General features: G+C 38.2%; 32 non-coding genes across 32 annotated transcripts; all 32 read left to right on the forward strand.

Moving 5' to 3' along the window:
- Positions 1-3: 3 nt before the first annotated feature.
- Positions 4-75, forward strand: trnav-aac (transfer RNA valine (anticodon AAC)). The gene has a single exon. It is a non-coding gene; the product is annotated as a tRNA-Val (tRNA).
- A 455-nt stretch (positions 76-530) lies between these two features.
- On the forward strand, positions 531-603 carry trnav-cac (transfer RNA valine (anticodon CAC)). The gene has a single exon. It is a non-coding gene; the product is annotated as a tRNA-Val (tRNA).
- Positions 604-1,183: 580 nt separating this feature from the next.
- On the forward strand, positions 1,184-1,256 carry trnav-aac (transfer RNA valine (anticodon AAC)). Its single transcript has one exon. It is a non-coding gene; the product is annotated as a tRNA-Val (tRNA).
- Positions 1,257-1,711: 455 nt separating this feature from the next.
- trnav-cac (transfer RNA valine (anticodon CAC)) lies at positions 1,712-1,784 on the forward strand. The gene has a single exon. It is a non-coding gene; the product is annotated as a tRNA-Val (tRNA).
- A 1,109-nt stretch (positions 1,785-2,893) lies between these two features.
- Positions 2,894-2,966, forward strand: trnav-aac (transfer RNA valine (anticodon AAC)). The gene has a single exon. It is a non-coding gene; the product is annotated as a tRNA-Val (tRNA).
- Positions 2,967-3,421: 455 nt separating this feature from the next.
- On the forward strand, positions 3,422-3,494 carry trnav-cac (transfer RNA valine (anticodon CAC)). The gene has a single exon. It is a non-coding gene; the product is annotated as a tRNA-Val (tRNA).
- Positions 3,495-4,074: 580 nt separating this feature from the next.
- On the forward strand, positions 4,075-4,147 carry trnav-aac (transfer RNA valine (anticodon AAC)). The gene has a single exon. It is a non-coding gene; the product is annotated as a tRNA-Val (tRNA).
- Positions 4,148-4,602: 455 nt separating this feature from the next.
- Positions 4,603-4,675, forward strand: trnav-cac (transfer RNA valine (anticodon CAC)). Its single transcript has one exon. It is a non-coding gene; the product is annotated as a tRNA-Val (tRNA).
- A 593-nt stretch (positions 4,676-5,268) lies between these two features.
- trnav-aac (transfer RNA valine (anticodon AAC)) lies at positions 5,269-5,341 on the forward strand. The gene has a single exon. It is a non-coding gene; the product is annotated as a tRNA-Val (tRNA).
- A 455-nt stretch (positions 5,342-5,796) lies between these two features.
- trnav-cac (transfer RNA valine (anticodon CAC)) lies at positions 5,797-5,869 on the forward strand. Its single transcript has one exon. It is a non-coding gene; the product is annotated as a tRNA-Val (tRNA).
- Positions 5,870-6,450: 581 nt separating this feature from the next.
- trnav-aac (transfer RNA valine (anticodon AAC)) lies at positions 6,451-6,523 on the forward strand. The gene has a single exon. It is a non-coding gene; the product is annotated as a tRNA-Val (tRNA).
- Positions 6,524-6,978: 455 nt separating this feature from the next.
- trnav-cac (transfer RNA valine (anticodon CAC)) lies at positions 6,979-7,051 on the forward strand. The gene has a single exon. It is a non-coding gene; the product is annotated as a tRNA-Val (tRNA).
- A 1,122-nt stretch (positions 7,052-8,173) lies between these two features.
- trnav-aac (transfer RNA valine (anticodon AAC)) lies at positions 8,174-8,246 on the forward strand. Its single transcript has one exon. It is a non-coding gene; the product is annotated as a tRNA-Val (tRNA).
- Positions 8,247-8,701: 455 nt separating this feature from the next.
- On the forward strand, positions 8,702-8,774 carry trnav-cac (transfer RNA valine (anticodon CAC)). The gene has a single exon. It is a non-coding gene; the product is annotated as a tRNA-Val (tRNA).
- A 593-nt stretch (positions 8,775-9,367) lies between these two features.
- trnav-aac (transfer RNA valine (anticodon AAC)) lies at positions 9,368-9,440 on the forward strand. The gene has a single exon. It is a non-coding gene; the product is annotated as a tRNA-Val (tRNA).
- A 455-nt stretch (positions 9,441-9,895) lies between these two features.
- Positions 9,896-9,968, forward strand: trnav-cac (transfer RNA valine (anticodon CAC)). The gene has a single exon. It is a non-coding gene; the product is annotated as a tRNA-Val (tRNA).
- A 593-nt stretch (positions 9,969-10,561) lies between these two features.
- Positions 10,562-10,634, forward strand: trnav-aac (transfer RNA valine (anticodon AAC)). The gene has a single exon. It is a non-coding gene; the product is annotated as a tRNA-Val (tRNA).
- A 455-nt stretch (positions 10,635-11,089) lies between these two features.
- Positions 11,090-11,162, forward strand: trnav-cac (transfer RNA valine (anticodon CAC)). Its single transcript has one exon. It is a non-coding gene; the product is annotated as a tRNA-Val (tRNA).
- Positions 11,163-11,742: 580 nt separating this feature from the next.
- trnav-aac (transfer RNA valine (anticodon AAC)) lies at positions 11,743-11,815 on the forward strand. The gene has a single exon. It is a non-coding gene; the product is annotated as a tRNA-Val (tRNA).
- A 455-nt stretch (positions 11,816-12,270) lies between these two features.
- Positions 12,271-12,343, forward strand: trnav-cac (transfer RNA valine (anticodon CAC)). The gene has a single exon. It is a non-coding gene; the product is annotated as a tRNA-Val (tRNA).
- A 580-nt stretch (positions 12,344-12,923) lies between these two features.
- Positions 12,924-12,996, forward strand: trnav-cac (transfer RNA valine (anticodon CAC)). Its single transcript has one exon. It is a non-coding gene; the product is annotated as a tRNA-Val (tRNA).
- A 580-nt stretch (positions 12,997-13,576) lies between these two features.
- Positions 13,577-13,649, forward strand: trnav-aac (transfer RNA valine (anticodon AAC)). Its single transcript has one exon. It is a non-coding gene; the product is annotated as a tRNA-Val (tRNA).
- A 455-nt stretch (positions 13,650-14,104) lies between these two features.
- Positions 14,105-14,177, forward strand: trnav-cac (transfer RNA valine (anticodon CAC)). The gene has a single exon. It is a non-coding gene; the product is annotated as a tRNA-Val (tRNA).
- Positions 14,178-14,770: 593 nt separating this feature from the next.
- trnav-aac (transfer RNA valine (anticodon AAC)) lies at positions 14,771-14,843 on the forward strand. The gene has a single exon. It is a non-coding gene; the product is annotated as a tRNA-Val (tRNA).
- Positions 14,844-15,298: 455 nt separating this feature from the next.
- trnav-cac (transfer RNA valine (anticodon CAC)) lies at positions 15,299-15,371 on the forward strand. Its single transcript has one exon. It is a non-coding gene; the product is annotated as a tRNA-Val (tRNA).
- Positions 15,372-15,964: 593 nt separating this feature from the next.
- Positions 15,965-16,037, forward strand: trnav-aac (transfer RNA valine (anticodon AAC)). The gene has a single exon. It is a non-coding gene; the product is annotated as a tRNA-Val (tRNA).
- A 455-nt stretch (positions 16,038-16,492) lies between these two features.
- Positions 16,493-16,565, forward strand: trnav-cac (transfer RNA valine (anticodon CAC)). Its single transcript has one exon. It is a non-coding gene; the product is annotated as a tRNA-Val (tRNA).
- Positions 16,566-17,145: 580 nt separating this feature from the next.
- trnav-aac (transfer RNA valine (anticodon AAC)) lies at positions 17,146-17,218 on the forward strand. The gene has a single exon. It is a non-coding gene; the product is annotated as a tRNA-Val (tRNA).
- A 455-nt stretch (positions 17,219-17,673) lies between these two features.
- Positions 17,674-17,746, forward strand: trnav-cac (transfer RNA valine (anticodon CAC)). The gene has a single exon. It is a non-coding gene; the product is annotated as a tRNA-Val (tRNA).
- Positions 17,747-18,339: 593 nt separating this feature from the next.
- On the forward strand, positions 18,340-18,412 carry trnav-aac (transfer RNA valine (anticodon AAC)). The gene has a single exon. It is a non-coding gene; the product is annotated as a tRNA-Val (tRNA).
- Positions 18,413-18,867: 455 nt separating this feature from the next.
- Positions 18,868-18,940, forward strand: trnav-cac (transfer RNA valine (anticodon CAC)). Its single transcript has one exon. It is a non-coding gene; the product is annotated as a tRNA-Val (tRNA).
- Positions 18,941-19,533: 593 nt separating this feature from the next.
- On the forward strand, positions 19,534-19,606 carry trnav-aac (transfer RNA valine (anticodon AAC)). The gene has a single exon. It is a non-coding gene; the product is annotated as a tRNA-Val (tRNA).
- Positions 19,607-20,001: the final 395 nt, after the last annotated feature.

A 20,001-nucleotide genomic window follows, 5' to 3' on the forward strand; every position in this document is an offset into this window, starting at 1 on the left:
AGGGTTCCCTAGTGTAGTGGTTATCACGTTCGCCTAACACGCGAAAGGTCCCCGGTTCGAGACCGGGCGGAAACAATGCTTATTCTGCAACTTTCGAACATTAACTCATCGTCTGTAAACTACAGTCATTTCACTTTCATATCAGGACCATTTCGAGCTATGAAAACCGTGCTCTTCTTGCAAACTATTTCAAATCAGAAATTCCATTTGAAGGAGTAAAGGTTTTTCCCACGAAATACAATAAAATAAAAGATTCTTATTAATTCTTTTTGAATTTTCATTAGAAATGAAATACTTTGAGTTTACCATGCTTATTTCTTTCTAATGGCATTTGAAATGCTTGTACAAATGACATTCTTCTAAAAGTCAAATTGTATGTTTAGTCAATGAAATAGTAAACTTGTAATCTGTATTAATGAAAGCCTGTAAGTGTCTGACGAAAATTGTTCCGGTCAATATGTCTTTGTAATGGTGAAAGTTTTTCAGAGCTATTCCTTGAGCAGGGGTCTATAGCTTTTGAAGCTACAAGAGTTTCCGTAGTGTAGTGGTTATCACGTTCGCCTCACACGCGAAAGGTCCCCGGTTCGAAACCGGGCGGAAACAATGTTTTTCGAACTCTCTTACAGACTAAACCTGAAGTGGAAATTCAGATCCCGTACACTTCTGAAAAAAATGCATTGAAATCAGAAACTATATATGCTTCCAAGGCTTTGAAGTTCAACTGTAAAACATTTGGGCTTTCTTTATATTATTTGATTTAAATCAGTGTGAGAAAACTGTTTTATCCTGGTTGGCATTGCTCCAGCTAACAAAAATATGTTCTCAGAACGGACCACCAACGTTTCACTTGGATTAATGTGTTCCCTCAACATGACTCTAAATTGTAGAACAACACTCCTGTCTATCCAATAAGATTCAGCAGTTTTTCCACGAAACAACTTCTACTCTTGTCCCGGCAAAAATGTGTCCAATATGGGAAACAACAGTGTCTGACAATAAACCTTTAAGAATAAATGAACACCTGGGAAATGTAGCCCAACTTTCTGATTTCATACCAAATGTCTGACACGTACAGTTCTCTCTGTGAGGACCAAACTTCACCCATCAATATTTCTCCGTAATAATGAAGCCCTGTAATAGTCCTCCCGCTGAAGAAGGGTTCACAGGGAACTGGCGGGCAGAGGTTTCCGTAGTGTAGTGGTTATCACGTTCGCCTAACACGCGAAAGGTCCCCGGTTCGAGACCGGGCGGAAACAATGCTTTTTCTGCAACTTTCGAACATTAAATCATCGTCTGTAAACTACAGTCATTTCACTTTCATATCAGGACCATTTCGAGCTATGAAAACCGTGCTCTTTTTGCAAACTATTTCAAATCAGAAATTCCATTTGAAGGAGTAAAGGTTTTTCCCACGAAATACAATAAAATAAAAGATTCTTATTATTTCTTTTAGAATTTTCATTAGAAATGAAATACTTTGATTTTACCATGCTTATTTCTTTCTAATGGCATTTGAAATGCTTGTACTAATGACATTCTTCTAAAAGTCAAATTGTATGTTTAGTCAATGAAATAGTAAACTTGTAATCTGTATTAATGAAAGCCTGTAAGTGTCTGACAAAAATTGTTCCGGTTAATATGTCTTTGTAAAGGTGAAAGTTTTTCAGAGCTATTCCTTGAGCAGGGGTCTATAGCTTTTGAGGCTGCAAGAGTTTCCGTAGTGTAGTGGTTATCACGTTCGCCTCACACGCGAAAGGTCCCCGGTTCGAAACCGGGCGGAAACAATGTTTTTCGAACTCTCTTACAGACTAAACCTGAAGTGGAAATTCAGATCCCGTACACTTCTGAAAAAAATGCATTGAAATCAGAAACTATATATGCTTCCAAGGCTTTGAAGTTCAACTGTAAAACATTTGGGCTTTCTTTATATTATTTGATTTAAATCAGTGTGAGAAAACTGTTTTATCCTGGTTGGCATTGCTCCAGCTAACAAAAATATGTTCTCAGAACGGACCACCAACGTTTCACTTGGATTAATGTGTTCCCTCAACATGACTCTAAATTGTAGAACAACACTCCTGTCTATCCAATAAGATTCAGCAGTTTTTCCACGAAACAACTTCTACTCTTGTCCCGGCAAAAATGTGTCCAATATGGGAAACAACAGTGTCTGACAATAAACCTTTAAGAATAAATGAACACCTGGGAAATGTAGCCCAACTTTCTGCGTTCGCGCTCTCCCCTGATTTTCTCGTCTAACGATAGATTGCTCTTACAAAACAGTCCTTGGGATGTCGAAACCGGGCGGAAACAATGTTTTTCGAACTCTCTTACAGACTAAACCTGAAGTGGAAATTCAGATCCCGTACACTTCTGAAAAAAATGCATTGAAATCAGAAACTATATATGCTTCCAAGGCTTTGAAGTTCAACTGTAAAACATTTGGGCTTTCTTTATATTATTTGATTTAAATCAGTGTGAGAAAACTGTTTTATCCTGGTTGGCATTGCTCCAGCTAACAAAAATATGTTCTCAGAACGGACCACCAACGTTTCACTTGGATTAATGTGTTCCCTCAACATGACTCTAAATTGTAGAACAACACTCCTGTCTATCCAATAAGATTCAGCAGTTTTTCCACGAAACAACTTCTACTCTTGTCCCGGCAAAAATGTGTCCAATATGGGAAACAACAGTGTCTGACAATAAACCTTTAAGAATAAATGAACACCTGGGAAATGTAGCCCAACTTTCTGATTTCATACCAAATGTCTGACACGTACAGTTCTCTCTGTGAGGACCAAACTTCACCCATCAATATTTCTCCGTAATAATGAAGCCCTGTAATAGTCCTCCCGCTGAAGAAGGGTTCACAGGGATCTGGCGGGCAGAGGTTTCCCTAGTGTAGTGGTTATCACGTTCGCCTAACACGCGAAAGGTCCCCGGTTCGAGACCGGGCGGAAACAATGCTTATTCTGCAACTTTCGAACATTAACTCATCGTCTGTAAACTACAGTCATTTCACTTTCATATCAGGACCATTTCGAGCTATGAAAACCGTGCTCTTCTTGCAAACTATTTCAAATCAGAAATTCCATTTGAAGGAGTAAAGGTTTTTCCCACGAAATACAATAAAATAAAAGATTCTTATTAATTCTTTTTGAATTTTCATTAGAAATGAAATACTTTGATTTTACCATGCTTATTTCTTTCTAATGGCATTTGAAATGCTTGTACAAATGACATTCTTCTAAAAGTCAAATTGTATGTTTAGTCAATGAAATAGTAAACTTGTAATCTGTATTAATGAAAGCCTGTAAGTGTCTGACGAAAATTGTTCCGGTCAATATGTCTTTGTAATGGTGAAAGTTTTTCAGAGCTATTCCTTGAGCAGGGGTCTATAGCTTTTGAAGCTACAAGAGTTTCCGTAGTGTAGTGGTTATCACGTTCGCCTCACACGCGAAAGGTCCCCGGTTCGAAACCGGGCGGAAACAATGTTTTTCGAACTCTCTTACAGACTAAACCTGAAGTGGAAATTCAGATCCCGTACACTTCTGAAAAAAATGCATTGAAATCAGAAACTATATATGCTTCCAAGGCTTTGAAGTTCAACTGTAAAACATTTGGGCTTTCTTTATATTATTTGATTTAAATCAGTGTGAGAAAACTGTTTTATCCTGGTTGGCATTGCTCCAGCTAACAAAAATATGTTCTCAGAACGGACCACCAACGTTTCACTTGGATTAATGTGTTCCCTCAACATGACTCTAAATTGTAGAACAACACTCCTGTCTATCCAATAAGATTCAGCAGTTTTTCCACGAAACAACTTCTACTCTTGTCCCGGCAAAAATGTGTCCAATATGGGAAACAACAGTGTCTGACAATAAACCTTTAAGAATAAATGAACACCTGGGAAATGTAGCCCAACTTTCTGATTTCATACCAAATGTCTGACACGTACAGTTCTCTCTGTGAGGACCAAACTTCACCCATCAATATTTCTCCGTAATAATGAAGCCCTGTAATAGTCCTCCCGCTGAAGAAGGGTTCACAGGGAACTGGCGGGCAGAGGTTTCCGTAGTGTAGTGGTTATCACGTTCGCCTAACACGCGAAAGGTCCCCGGTTCGAGACCGGGCGGAAACAATGCTTTTTCTGCAACTTTCGAACATTAAATCATCGTCTGTAAACTACAGTCATTTCACTTTCATATCAGGACCATTTCGAGCTATGAAAACCGTGCTCTTTTTGCAAACTATTTCAAATCAGAAATTCCATTTGAAGGAGTAAAGGTTTTTCCCACGAAATACAATAAAATAAAAGATTCTTATTATTTCTTTTAGAATTTTCATTAGAAATGAAATACTTTGATTTTACCATGCTTATTTCTTTCTAATGGCATTTGAAATGCTTGTACAAATGACATTCTTCTAAAAGTCAAATTGTATGTTTAGTCAATGAAATAGTAAACTTGTAATCTGTATTAATGAAAGCCTGTAAGTGTCTGACGAAAATTGTTCCGGTCAATATGTCTTTGTAATGGTGAAAGTTTTTCAGAGCTATTCCTTGAGCAGGGTTCTATAGGTTTTGAGACTACAAGAGTTTCCGTAGTGTAGTGGTTATCACGTTCGCCTCACACGCGAAAGGTCCCCGGTTCGAAACCGGGCGGAAACAATGTTTTTCGAACTCTCTTACAGACTAAACCTGAAGTGGAAATTCAGATCCCGTACACTTCTGAAAAAAATGCATTGAAATCAGAAACTATATATGCTTCCAAGGCTTTGAAGTTCAACTGTGCAACACCACAGCAAAACATTTGGGCTTTCTTTATATTATTTGATTTAAATCAGTGTGAGAAAACTGTTTTATCCTGGTTGGCATTGCTCCAGCTAACAAAAATATGTTCTCAGAACGGACCACCAACGTTTCACTTGGATTAATGTGTTCCCTCAACATGACTCTAAATTGTAGAACAACACTCCTGTCTATCCAATAAGATTCAGCAGTTTTTCCACGAAACAACTTCTACTCTTGTCCCGGCAAAAATGTGTCCAATATGGGAAACAACAGTGTCTGACAATAAACCTTTAAGAATAAATGAACACCTGGGAAATGTAGCCCAACTTTCTGATTTCATACCAAATGTCTGACACGTACAGTTCTCTCTGTGAGGACCAAACTTCACCCATCAATATTTCTCCGTAATAATGAAGCCCTGTAATAGTCCTCCCGCTGAAGAAGGGTTCACAGGGATCTGGCGGGCAGAGGTTTCCGTAGTGTAGTGGTTATCACGTTCGCCTAACACGCGAAAGGTCCCCGGTTCGAGACCGGGCGGAAACAATGCTTATTCTGCAACTTTCGAACATTAACTCATCGTCTGTAAACTACAGTCATTTCACTTTCATATCAGGACCATTTCGAGCTATGAAAACCGTGCTCTTTTTGCAAACTATTTCAAATCAGAAATTCCATTTGAAGGAGTAAAGGTTTTTCCCACGAAATACAATAAAATAAAAGATTCTTATTATTTCTTTTAGAATTTTCATTAGAAATGAAATACTTTGATTTTACCATGCTTATTTCTTTCTAATGGCATTTGAAATGCTTGTACAAATGACATTCTTCTAAAAGTCAAATTGTATGTTTAGTCAATGAAATAGTAAACTTGTAATCTGTATTAATGAAAGCCTGTAAGTGTCTGACGAAAATTGTTCCGGTCAATATGTCTTTGGAATGGTGAAAGTTTTTCAGAGCTATTCCTTGAGCAGGGGTCTATAGCTTTTGAGGCTGCAAGAGTTTCCGTAGTGTAGTGGTTATCACGTTCGCCTCACACGCGAAAGGTCCCCGGTTCGAAACCGGGCGGAAACAATGTTTTTCGAACTCTCTTACAGACTAAACCTGAAGTGGAAATTCAGATCCCGTACACTTCTGAAAAAAAATGCATTGAAATCAGAAACTATATATGCTTCCAAGGCTTTGAAGTTCAACTGTAAAACATTTGGGCTTTCTTTATATTATTTGATTTAAATCAGTGTGAGAAAACTGTTTTATCCTGGTTGGCATTGCTCCAGCTAACAAAAATATGTTCTCAGAACGGACCACCAACGTTTCACTTGGATTAATGTGTTCCCTCAACATGACTCTAAATTGTAGAACAACACTCCTGTCTATCCAATAAGATTCAGCAGTTTTTCCACGAAACAACTTCTACTCTTGTCCCGGCAAAAATGTGTCCAATATGGGAAACAACAGTGTCTGACAATAAACCTTTAAGAATAAATGAACACCTGGGAAATGTAGCCCAACTTTCTGATTTCATACCAAATGTCTGACACGTACAGTTCTCTCTGTGAGGACCAAACTTCACCCATCAATATTTCTCCGTAATAATGAAGCCCTGTAATAGTCCTCCCGCTGAAGAAGGGTTCACAGGGATCTGGCGGACAGAGGTTTCCCTAGTGTAGTGGTTATCACGTTCGCCTAACACGCGAAAGGTCCCCGGTTCGAGACCGGGCGGAAACAATGCTTATTCTGCAACTTTCGAACATTAACTCATCGTCTGTAAACTACAGTCATTTCACTTTCATATCAGGACCATTTCGAGCTATGAAAACCGTGCTCTTTTTGCAAACTATTTCAAATCAGAAATTCCATTTGAAGGAGTAAAGGTTTTTCCCACGAAATACAATAAAATAAAAGATTCTTATTATTTCTTTTAGAATTTTCATTAGAAATGAAATACTTTGATTTTACCATGCTTATTTCTTTCTAATGGCATTTGAAATGCTTGTACAAATGACATTCTTCTAAAAGTCAAATTGTATGTTTAGTCAATGAAATAGTAAACTTGTAATCTGTATTAATGAAAGCCTGTAAGTGTCTGACGAAAATTGTTCCGGTCAATATGTCTTTGGAATGGTGAAAGTTTTTCAGAGCTATTCCTTGAGCAGGGGTCTATAGCTTTTGAGGCTGCAAGAGTTTCCGTAGTGTAGTGGTTATCACGTTCGCCTCACACGCGAAAGGTCCCCGGTTCGAAACCGGGCGGAAACAATGTTTTTCGAACTCTCTTACAGACTAAACCTGAAGTGGAAATTCAGATCCCGTACACTTCTGAAAAAAATGCATTGAAATCAGAAACTATATATGCTTCCAAGGCTTTGAAGTTCAACTGTAAAACATTTGGGCTTTCTTTATATTATTTGATTTAAATCAGTGTGAGAAAACTGTTTTATCCTGGTTGGCATTGCTCCAGCTAACAAAAATATGTTCTCAGAACGGACCACCAACGTTTTACTTGGATTAATGTGTTCCCTCAACATGACTCTAAATTGTAGAACAACACTCCTGTCTATCCAATAAGATTCAGCAGTTTTTCCACGAAACAACTTCTACTCTTGTCCCGGCAAAAATGTGTCCAATATGGGAAACAACAGTGTCTGACAATAAACCTTTAAGAATAAATGAACACCTGGGAAATGTAGCCCAACTTTCTGCGTTCGCGCTCTCCCCTGATTTTCTCGTCTAACGATAGATTGCTCTTACAAAACAGTCCTTGGGATGTCGAAACCGGGCGGAAACAATGTTTTTCGAACTCTCTTACAGACTAAACCTGAAGTGGAAATTCAGATCCCGTACACTTCTGAAAAAAATGCATTGAAATCAGAAACTATATATGCTTCCAAGGCTTTGAAGTTCAACTGTGCAACACCACAGCAAAACATTTGGGCTTTCTTTATATTATTTGATTTAAATCAGTGTGAGAAAACTGTTTTATCCTGGTTGGCATTGCTCCAGCTAACAAAAATATGTTCTCAGAACGGACCACCAACGTTTCACTTGGATTAATGTGTTCCCTCAACATGACTCTAAATTGTAGAACAACACTCCTGTCTATCCAATAAGATTCAGCAGTTTTTCCACGAAACAACTTCTACTCTTGTCCCGGCAAAAATGTGTCCAATATGGGAAACAACAGTGTCTGACAATAAACCTTTAAGAATAAATGAACACCTGGGAAATGTAGCCCAACTTTCTGATTTCATACCAAATGTCTGACACGTACAGTTCTCTCTGTGAGGACCAAACTTCACCCATCAATATTTCTCCGTAATAATGAAGCCCTGTAATAGTCCTCCCGCTGAAGAAGGGTTCACAGGGATCTGGCGGGCAGAGGTTTCCGTAGTGTAGTGGTTATCACGTTCGCCTAACACGCGAAAGGTCCCCGGTTCGAGACCGGGCGGAAACAATGCTTTTTCTGCAACTTTCGAACATTAAATCATCGTCTGTAAACTACAGTCATTTCACTTTCATATCAGGACCATTTCGAGCTATGAAAACCGTGCTCTTTTTGCAAACTATTTCAAATCAGAAATTCCATTTGAAGGAGTAAAGGTTTTTCCCACGAAATACAATAAAATAAAAGATTCTTATTATTTCTTTTAGAATTTTCATTAGAAATGAAATACTTTGATTTTACCATGCTTATTTCTTTCTAATGGCATTTGAAATGCTTGTACAAATGACATTCTTCTAAAAGTCAAATTGTATGTTTAGTCAATGAAATAGTAAACTTGTAATCTGTATTAATGAAAGCCTGTAAGTGTCTGACGAAAATTGTTCCGGTCAATATGTCTTTGTAATGGTGAAAGTTTTTCAGAGCTATTCCTTGAGCAGGGTTCTATAGGTTTTGAGACTACAAGAGTTTCCGTAGTGTAGTGGTTATCACGTTCGCCTCACACGCGAAAGGTCCCCGGTTCGAAACCGGGCGGAAACAATGTTTTTCGAACTCTCTTACAGACTAAACCTGAAGTGGAAATTCAGATCCCGTACACTTCTGAAAAAAATGCATTGAAATCAGAAACTATATATGCTTCCAAGGCTTTGAAGTTCAACTGTGCAACACCACAGCAAAACATTTGGGCTTTCTTTATATTATTTGATTTAAATCAGTGTGAGAAAACTGTTTTATCCTGGTTGGCATTGCTCCAGCTAACAAAAATATGTTCTCAGAACGGACCACCAACGTTTCACTTGGATTAATGTGTTCCCTCAACATGACTCTAAATTGTAGAACAACACTCCTGTCTATCCAATAAGATTCAGCAGTTTTTCCACGAAACAACTTCTACTCTTGTCCCGGCAAAAATGTGTCCAATATGGGAAACAACAGTGTCTGACAATAAACCTTTAAGAATAAATGAACACCTGGGAAATGTAGCCCAACTTTCTGATTTCATACCAAATGTCTGACACGTACAGTTCTCTCTGTGAGGACCAAACTTCACCCATCAATATTTCTCCGTAATAATGAAGCCCTGTAATAGTCCTCCCGCTGAAGAAGGGTTCACAGGGAACTGGCGGGCAGAGGTTTCCGTAGTGTAGTGGTTATCACGTTCGCCTAACACGCGAAAGGTCCCCGGTTCGAGACCGGGCGGAAACAATGCTTTTTCTGCAACTTTCGAACATTAAATCATCGTCTGTAAACTACAGTCATTTCACTTTCATATCAGGACCATTTCGAGCTATGAAAACCGTGCTCTTTTTGCAAACTATTTCAAATCAGAAATTCCATTTGAAGGAGTAAAGGTTTTTCCCACGAAATACAATAAAATAAAAGATTCTTATTATTTCTTTTAGAATTTTCATTAGAAATGAAATACTTTGATTTTACCATGCTTATTTCTTTCTAATGGCATTTGAAATGCTTGTACAAATGACATTCTTCTAAAAGTCAAATTGTATGTTTAGTCAATGAAATAGTAAACTTGTAATCTGTATTAATGAAAGCCTGTAAGTGTCTGACGAAAATTGTTCCGGTCAATATGTCTTTGTAATGGTGAAAGTTTTTCAGAGCTATTCCTTGAGCAGGGTTCTATAGCTTTTGAGACTACAAGAGTTTCCGTAGTGTAGTGGTTATCACGTTCGCCTCACACGCGAAAGGTCCCCGGTTCGAAACCGGGCGGAAACAATGTTTTTCGAACTCTCTTACAGACTAAACCTGAAGTGGAAATTCAGATCCCGTACACTTCTGAAAAAAATGCATTGAAATCAGAAACTATATATGCTTCCAAGGCTTTGAAGTTCAACTGTGCAACACCACAGCAAAACATTTGGGCTTTCTTTATATTATTTGATTTAAATCAGTGTGAGAAAACTGTTTTATCCTGGTTGGCATTGCTCCAGCTAACAAAAATATGTTCTCAGAACGGACCACCAACGTTTCACTTGGATTAATGTGTTCCCTCAACATGACTCTAAATTGTAGAACAACACTCCTGTCTATCCAATAAGATTCAGCAGTTTTTCCACGAAACAACTTCTACTCTTGTCCCGGCAAAAATGTGTCCAATATGGGAAACAACAGTGTCTGACAATAAACCTTTAAGAATAAATGAACACCTGGGAAATGTAGCCCAACTTTCTGATTTCATACCAAATGTCTGACACGTACAGTTCTCTCTGTGAGGACCAAACTTCACCCATCAATATTTCTCCGTAATAATGAAGCCCTGTAATAGTCCTCCCGCTGAAGAAGGGTTCACAGGGATCTGGCGGGCAGAGGTTTCCGTAGTGTAGTGGTTATCACGTTCGCCTAACACGCGAAAGGTCCCCGGTTCGAGACCGGGCGGAAACAATGCTTATTCTGCAACTTTCGAACATTAACTCATCGTCTGTAAACTACAGTCATTTCACTTTCATATCAGGACCATTTCGAGCTATGAAAAACGTGCTCTTCTTGCAAACTATTTCAAATCAGAAATTCCATTTGAAGGAGTAAAGGTTTTTCCCACGAAATACAATAAAATAAAAGATTCTTATTAATTCTTTTTGAATTTTCATTAGAAATGAAATACTTTGATTTTACCATGCTTATTTCTTTCTAATGGCATTTGAAATGCTTGTACAAATGACATTCTTCTAAAAGTCAAATTGTATGTTTAGTCAATGAAATAGTAAACTTGTAATCTGTATTAATGAAAGCCTGTAAGTGTCTGACGAAAATTGTTCCGGTCAATATGTCTTTGTAATGGTGAAAGTTTTTCAGAGCTATTCCTTGAGCAGGGGTCTATAGCTTTTGAAGCTACAAGAGTTTCCGTAGTGTAGTGGTTATCACGTTCGCCTCACACGCGAAAGGTCCCCGGTTCGAAACCGGGCGGAAGCAATGTTTTTCGAACTCTCTTACAGACTAAACCTGAAGTGGAAATTCAGATCCCGTACACTTCTGAAAAAAATGCATTGAAATCAGAAACTATATATGCTTCCAAGGCTTTGAAGTTCAACTGTAAAACATTTGGGCTTTCTTTATATTATTTGATTTAAATCAGTGTGAGAAAACTGTTTTATCCTGGTTGGCATTGCTCCAGCTAACAAAAATATGTTCTCAGAACGGACCACCAACGTTTCACTTGGATTAATGTGTTCCCTCAACATGACTCTAAATTGTAGAACAACACTCCTGTCTATCCAATAAGATTCAGCAGTTTTTCCACGAAACAACTTCTACTCTTGTCCCGGCAAAAATGTGTCCAATATGGGAAACAACAGTGTCTGACAATAAACCTTTAAGAATAAATGAACACCTGGGAAATGTAGCCCAACTTTCTGATTTCATACCAAATGTCTGACACGTACAGTTCTCTCTGTGAGGACCAAACTTCACCCATCAATATTTCTCCGTAATAATGAAGCCCTGTAATAGTCCTCCCGCTGAAGAAGGGTTCACAGGGATCTGGCGGGCAGAGGTTTCCGTAGTGTAGTGGTTATCACGTTCGCCTAACACGCGAAAGGTCCCCGGTTCGAGACCGGGCGGAAACAATGCTTTTTCTGCAACTTTCGAACATTAACTCATCGTCTGTAAACTACAGTCATTTCACTTTCATATCAGGACCATTTCGAGCTATGAAAAACGTGCTCTTCTTGCAAACTATTTCAAATCAGAAATTCCATTTGAAGGAGTAAAGGTTTTTCCCACGAAATACAATAAAATAAAAGATTCTTATTAATTCTTTTTGAATTTTCATTAGAAATGAAATACTTTGATTTTACCATGCTTATTTCTTTCTAATGGCATTTGAAATGCTTGTACAAATGACATTCTTCTAAAAGTCAAATTGTATGTTTAGTCAATGAAATAGTAAACTTGTAATCTGTATTAATGAAAGCCTGTAAGTGTCTGACGAAAATTGTTCCGGTCAATATGTCTTTGTAATGGTGAAAGTTTTTCAGAGCTATTCCTTGAGCAGGGGTCTATAGTTTTTGAAGCTACAAGAGTTTCCGTAGTGTAGTGGTTATCACGTTCGCCTCACACGCGAAAGGTCCCCGGTTCGAAACCGGGCGGAAGCAATGTTTTTCGAACTCTCTTACAGACTAAACCTGAAGTGGAAATTCAGATCCCGTACACTTCTGAAAAAAATGCATTGAAATCAGAAACTATATATGCTTCCAAGGCTTTGAAGTTCAACTGTAAAACATTTGGGCTTTCTTTATATTATTTGATTTAAATCAGTGTGAGAAAACTGTTTTATCCTGGTTGGCATTGCTCCAGCTAACAAAAATATGTTCTCAGAACGGACCACCAACGTTTCACTTGGATTAATGTGTTCCCTCAACATGACTCTAAATTGTAGAACAACACTCCTGTCTATCCAATAAGATTCAGCAGTTTTTCCACGAAACAACTTCTACTCTTGTCCCGGCAAAAATGTGTCCAATATGGGAAACAACAGTGTCTGACAATAAACCTTTAAGAATAAATGAACACCTGGGAAATGTAGCCCAACTTTCTGATTTCATACCAAATGTCTGACACGTACAGTTCTCTCTGTGAGGACCAAACTTCACCCATCAATATTTCTCCGTAATAATGAAGCCCTGTAATAGTCCTCCCGCTGAAGAAGGGTTCACAGGGATCTGGCGGGCAGAGGTTTCCGTAGTGTAGTGGTTATCACGTTCGCCTCACATGCGAAAGGTCCCCGGTTCGAAACCGGGCGGAAGCAATGTTTTTCGAACTCTCTTACAGACTAAACCTGAAGTGGAAATTCAGATCCCGTACACTTCTGAAAAAAATGCATTGAAATCAGAAACTATATATGCTTCCAAGGCTTTGAAGTTCAACTGTAAAACATTTGGGCTTTCTTTATATTATTTGATTTAAATCAGTGTGAGAAAACTGTTTTATCCTGGTTGGCATTGCTCCAGCTAACAAAAATATGTTCTCAGAACGGACCACCAACGTTTCACTTGGATTAATGTGTTCCCTCAACATGACTCTAAATTGTAGAACAACACTCCTGTCTATCCAATAAGATTCAGCAGTTTTTCCACGAAACAACTTCTACTCTTGTCCCGGCAAAAATGTGTCCAATATGGGAAACAACAGTGTCTGACAATAAACCTTTAAGAATAAATGAACACCTGGGAAATGTAGCCCAACTTTCTGATTTCATACCAAATGTCTGACACGTACAGTTCTCTCTGTGAGGACCAAACTTCACCCATCAATATTTCTCCGTAATAATGAAGCCCTGTAATAGTCCTCCCGCTGAAGAAGGGTTCACAGGGAAATGGCGGGCAGAGGTTTCCGTAGTGTAGTGGTTATCACGTTCGCCTAACACGCGAAAGGTCCCCGGTTCGAGACCGGGCGGAAACAATGCTTTTTCTGCAACTTTCGAACATTAAATCATCGTCTGTAAACTACAGTCATTTCACTTTCATATCAGGACCATTTCGAGCTATGAAAACCGTGCTCTTTTTGCAAACTATTTCAAATCAGAAATTCCATTTGAAGGAGTAAAGGTTTTTCCCACGAAATACAATAAAATAAAAGATTCTTATTATTTCTTTTAGAATTTTCATTAGAAATGAAATACTTTGATTTTACCATGCTTATTTCTTTCTAATGGCATTTGAAATGCTTGTACAAATGACATTCTTCTAAAAGTCAAATTGTATGTTTAGTCAATGAAATAGTAAACTTGTAATCTGTATTAATGAAAGCCTGTAAGTGTCTGACGAAAATTGTTCCGGTCAATATGTCTTTGTAATGGTGAAAGTTTTTCAGAGCTATTCCTTGAGCAGGGTTCTATAGCTTTTGAGACTACAAGAGTTTCCGTAGTGTAGTGGTTATCACGTTCGCCTCACACGCGAAAGGTCCCCGGTTCGAAACCGGGCGGAAACAATGTTTTTCGAACTCTCTTACAGACTAAACCTGAAGTGGAAATTCAGATCCCGTACACTTCTGAAAAAAATGCATTGAAATCAGAAACTATATATGCTTCCAAGGCTTTGAAGTTCAACTGTGCAACACCACAGCAAAACATTTGGGCTTTCTTTATATTATTTGATTTAAATCAGTGTGAGAAAACTGTTTTATCCTGGTTGGCATTGCTCCAGCTAACAAAAATATGTTCTCAGAACGGACCACCAACGTTTCACTTGGATTAATGTGTTCCCTCAACATGACTCTAAATTGTAGAACAACACTCCTGTCTATCCAATAAGATTCAGCAGTTTTTCCACGAAACAACTTCTACTCTTGTCCCGGCAAAAATGTGTCCAATATGGGAAACAACAGTGTCTGACAATAAACCTTTAAGAATAAATGAACACCTGGGAAATGTAGCCCAACTTTCTGATTTCATACCAAATGTCTGACACGTACAGTTCTCTCTGTGAGGACCAAACTTCACCCATCAATATTTCTCCGTAATAATGAAGCCCTGTAATAGTCCTCCCGCTGAAGAAGGGTTCACAGGGATCTGTCGGGCCGAGGTTTCCGTAGTGTAGTGGTTATCACGTTCGCCTAACACGCGAAAGGTCCCCGGTTCGAGACCGGGCGGAAACAATGCTTATTCTGCAACTTTCGAACATTAACTCATCGTCTGTAAACTACAGTCATTTCACTTTCATATCAGGACCATTTCGAGCTATGAAAACCGTGCTCTTTTTGCAAACTATTTCAAATCAGAAATTCCATTTGAAGGAGTAAAGGTTTTTCCCACGAAATACAATAAAATAAAAGATTCTTATTATTTCTTTTAGAATTTTCATTAGAAATGAAATACTTTGATTTTACCATGCTTATTTCTTTCTAATGGCATTTGAAATGCTTGTACAAATGACATTCTTCTAAAAGTCAAATTGTATGTTTAGTCAATGAAATAGTAAACTTGTAATCTGTATTAATGAAAGCCTGTAAGTGTCTGACGAAAATTGTTCCGGTCAATATGTCTTTGTAATGGTGAAAGTTTTTCAGAGCTATTCCTTGAGCAGGGGTCTATAGCTTTTGAGGCTGCAAGAGTTTCCGTAGTGTAGTGGTTATCACATTCGCCTCACACGCGAAAGGTCCCCGTTTCGAAACCGGGCGGAAACAATGTTTTTCGAACTCTCTTACAGACTAAACCTGAAGTGGAAATTCAGATCCCGTACACTTCTGAAAAAAATGTATTGAAATCAGAAACTATATATGCTTCCAAGGCTTTGAAGTTCAACTGTGCAACACCACAGCAAAACATTTGGGCTTTCTTTATATTATTTGATTTAAATCAGTGTGAGAAAACTGTTTTATCCTGGTTGGCATTGCTCCAGCTAACAAAAATATGTTCTCAGAACGGACCACCAACGTTTCACTTGGATTAATGTGTTCCCTCAACATGACTCTAAATTGTAGAACAACACTCCTGTCTATCCAATAAGATTCAGCAGTTTTTCCACGAAACAACTTCTACTCTTGTCCCGGCAAAAATGTGTCCAATATGGGAAACAACAGTGTCTGACAATAAACCTTTAAGAATAAATGAACACCTGGGAAATGTAGCCCAACTTTCTGATTTCATACCAAATGTCTGACATGTACAGTTCTCTCTGTGAGGACCAAACTTCACCCATCAATATTTCTCCGTAATAATGAAGCCCTGTAATAGTCCTCCCGCTGAAGAAGGGTTCACAGGGATCTGGCGGGCAGAGGTTTCCGTAGTGTAGTGGTTATCACGTTCGCCTAACACGCGAAAGGTCCCCGGTTCGAGACCGGGCGGAAACAATGCTTATTCTGCAACTTTCGAACATTAACTCGTCGTCTGTAAACTACAGTCATTTCACATTCATATCAGGACCATTTCGAGCTATGAAAACCGTGCTCTTCTTGCAAACTATTTCAAATCAGAAATTCCATTTGAAGGAGTAAAGGTTTTTCCCACGAAATACAATAAAATAAAAGATTCTTATTAATTCTTTTTGAATTTTCATTAGAAATGAAATACTTTGATTTTACCATGCTTATTTCTTTCTAATGGCATTTGAAATGCTTGTACAAATGACATTCTTCTAAAAGTCAAATTGTATGTTTAGTCAATGAAATAGTAAACTTGTAATCTGTATTAATGAAAGCCTGTAAGTGTCTGACGAAAATTGTTCCGGTCAATATGTCTTTGTAATGGTGAAAGTTTTTCAGAGCTATTCCTTGAGCAGGGGTCTATAGCTTTTGAAGCTACAAGAGTTTCCGTAGTGTAGTGGTTATCACGTTCGCCTCACACGCGAAAAGTCCCCGGTTCGAAACCGGGCGGAAACAATGTTTTTCGAACTCTCTTACAGACTAAACCTGAAGTGGAAATTCAGATCCCGTACACTTCTGAAAAAAATGCATTGAAATCAGAAACTATATATGCTTCCAAGGCTTTGAAGTTCAACTGTAAAACATTTGGGCTTTCTTTATATTATTTGATTTAAATCAGTGTGAGAAAACTGTTTTATCCTGGTTGGCATTGCTCCAGCTAACAAAAATATGTTCTCAGAACGGACCACCAACGTTTCACTTGGATTAATGTGTTCCCTCAACATGACTCTAAATTGTAGAACAACACTCCTGTCTATCCAATAAGATTCAGCAGTTTTTCCACGAAACAACTTCTACTCTTGTCCCGGCAAAAATGTGTCCAATATGGGAAACAACAGTGTCTGACAATAAACCTTTAAGAATAAATGAACACCTGGGAAATGTAGCCCAACTTTCTGATTTCATACCAAATGTCTGACACGTACAGTTCTCTCTGTGAGGACCAAACTTCACCCATCAATATTTCTTTGTAATAATGAAGCCCTGTAATAGTCCTCCCGCTGAAGAAGGGTTCACAGGGAACTGGCGGGCAGAGGTTTCCGTAGTGTAGTGGTTATCACGTTCGCCTAACACGCGAAAGGTCCCCGGTTCGAGACCGGGCGGAAACAATGCTTTTTCTGCAACTTTCGAACATTAAATCATCGTCTGTAAACTACAGTCATTTCACTTTCATATCAGGACCATTTCGAGCTATGAAAACCGTGCTCTTTTTGCAAACTATTTCAAATCAGAAATTCCATTTGAAGGAGTAAAGGTTTTTCCCACGAAATACAATAAAATAAAAGATTCTTATTATTTCTTTTAGAATTTTCATTAGAAATGAAATACTTTGATTTTACCATGCTTATTTCTTTCTAATGGCATTTGAAATGCTTGTACAAATGACATTCTTCTAAAAGTCAAATTGTATGTTTAGTCAATGAAATAGTAAACTTGTAATCTGTATTAATGAAAGCCTGTAAGTGTCTGACGAAAATTGTTCCGGTCAATATGTCTTTGTAATGGTGAAAGTTTTTCAGAGCTATTCCTTGAGCAGGGGTCTATAGCTTTTGAGACTACAAGAGTTTCCGTAGTGTAGTGGTTATCACGTTCGCCTCACACGCGAAAGGTCCCCGGTTCGAAACCAGGCGGAAACAATGTTTTTCGAACTCTCTTACAGACTAAACCTGAAGTGGAAATTCAGATCCCGTACACTTCTGAAAAAAATGCATTGAAATCAGAAACTATATATGCTTCCAAGGCTTTGAAGTTCAACTGTGCAACACCACAGCAAAACATTTGGGCTTTCTTTATATTATTTGATTTAAATCAGTGTGAGAAAACTGTTTTATCCTGGTTGGCATTGCTCCAGCTAACAAAAATATGTTCTCAGAACGGACCACCAACGTTTCACTTGGATTAATGTGTTCCCTCAACATGACTCTAAATTGTAGAACAACACTCCTGTCTATCCAATAAGATTCAGCAGTTTTTCCACGAAACAACTTCTACTCTTGTCCCGGCAAAAATGTGTCCAATATGGGAAACAACAGTGTCTGACAATAAACCTTTAAGAATAAATGAACACCTGGGAAATGTAGCCCAACTTTCTGATTTCATACCAAATGTCTGACACGTACAGTTCTCTCTGTGAGGACCAAACTTCACCCATCAATATTTCTCCGTAATAATGAAGCCCTGTAATAGTCCTCCCGCTGAAGAAGGGTTCACAGGGAACTGGCGGGCAGAGGATTCCGTAGTGTAGTGGTTATCACGTTCGCCTAACACGCGAAAGGTCCCCGGTTCGAGACCGGGCGGAAACAATGCTTTTTCTGCAACTTTCGAACATTAAATCATCGTCTGTAAACTACAGTCATTTCACTTTCATATCAGGACCATTTCGAGCTATGAAAACCGTGCTCTTTTTGCAAACTATTTCAAATCAGAAATTCCATTTGAAGGAGTAAAGGTTTTTCCCACGAAATACAATAAAATAAAAGATTCTTATTATTTCTTTTAGAATTTTCATTAGAAATGAAATACTTTGATTTTACCATGCTTATTTCTTTCTAATGGCATTTGAAATGCTTGTACAAATGACATTCTTCTAAAAGTCAAATTGTATGTTTAGTCAATGAAATAGTAAACTTGTAATCTGTATTAATGAAAGCCTGTAAGTGTCTGACGAAAATTGTTCCGGTCAATATGTCTTTGTAATGGTGAAAGTTTTTCAGAGCTATTCCTTGAGCAGGGTTCTATAGGTTTTGAGACTACAAGAGTTTCAGTAGTGTAGTGGTTATCACGTTCGCCTCACACGCGAAAGGTCCCCGGTTCGAAACCGGGCGGAAACAATGTTTTTCGAACTCTCTTACAGACTAAACCTGAAGTGGAAATTCAGATCCCGTACACTTCTGAAAAAAATGCATTGAAATCAGAAACTATATATGCTTCCAAGGCTTTGAAGTTCAACTGTGCAACACCACAGCAAAACATTTGGGCTTTCTTTATATTATTTGATTTAAATCAGTGTGAGAAAACTGTTTTATCCTGGTTGGCATTGCTCCAGCTAACAAAAATATGTTCTCAGAACGGACCACCAACGTTTCACTTGGATTAATGTGTTCCCTCAACATGACTCTAAATTGTAGAACAACACTCCTGTCTATCCAATAAGATTCAGCAGTTTTTCCACGAAACAACTTCTACTCTTGTCCCGGCAAAAATGTGTCCAATATGGGAAACAACAGTGTCTGACAATAAACCTTTAAGAATAAATGAACACCTGGGAAATGTAGCCCAACTTTCTGATTTCATACCAAATGTCTGACACGTACAGTTCTCTCTGTGAGGACCAAACTTCACCCATCAATATTTCTCCGTAATAATGAAGCCCTGTAATAGTCCTCCCGCTGAAGAAGGGTTCACAGGGAACTGGCGGGCAGAGGATTCCGTAGTGTAGTGGTTATCACGTTCGCCTAACACGCGAAAGGTCCCCGGTTCGAGACCGGGCGGAAACAATGCTTTTTCTGCAACTTTCGAACATTAAATCATCGTCTGTAAACTACAGTCATTTCACTTTCATATCAGGACCATTTCGAGCTATGAAAACCGGCTCTTTTTGCAAACTATTTCAAATCAGAAATTCCATTTGAAGGAGTAAAGGTTTTTCCCACGAAATACAATAAAATAAAAGATTCTTATTATTTCTTTTAGAATTTTCATTAGAAATGAAATACTTTGATTTTACCATGCTTATTTCTTTCTAATGGCATTTGAAATGCTTGTACAAATGACATTCTTCTAAAAGTCAAATTGTATGTTTAGTCAATGAAATAGTAAACTTGTAATCTGTATTAATGAAAGCCTGTAAGTGTCTGACGAAAATTGTTCCGGTCAATATGTCTTTGTAATG

This window comes from Salminus brasiliensis, chromosome 18, assembly GCF_030463535.1.
Source record: "Salminus brasiliensis chromosome 18, fSalBra1.hap2, whole genome shotgun sequence".
In the NCBI taxonomy this organism is placed as follows: domain Eukaryota; kingdom Metazoa; phylum Chordata; class Actinopteri; order Characiformes; family Bryconidae; genus Salminus; species Salminus brasiliensis.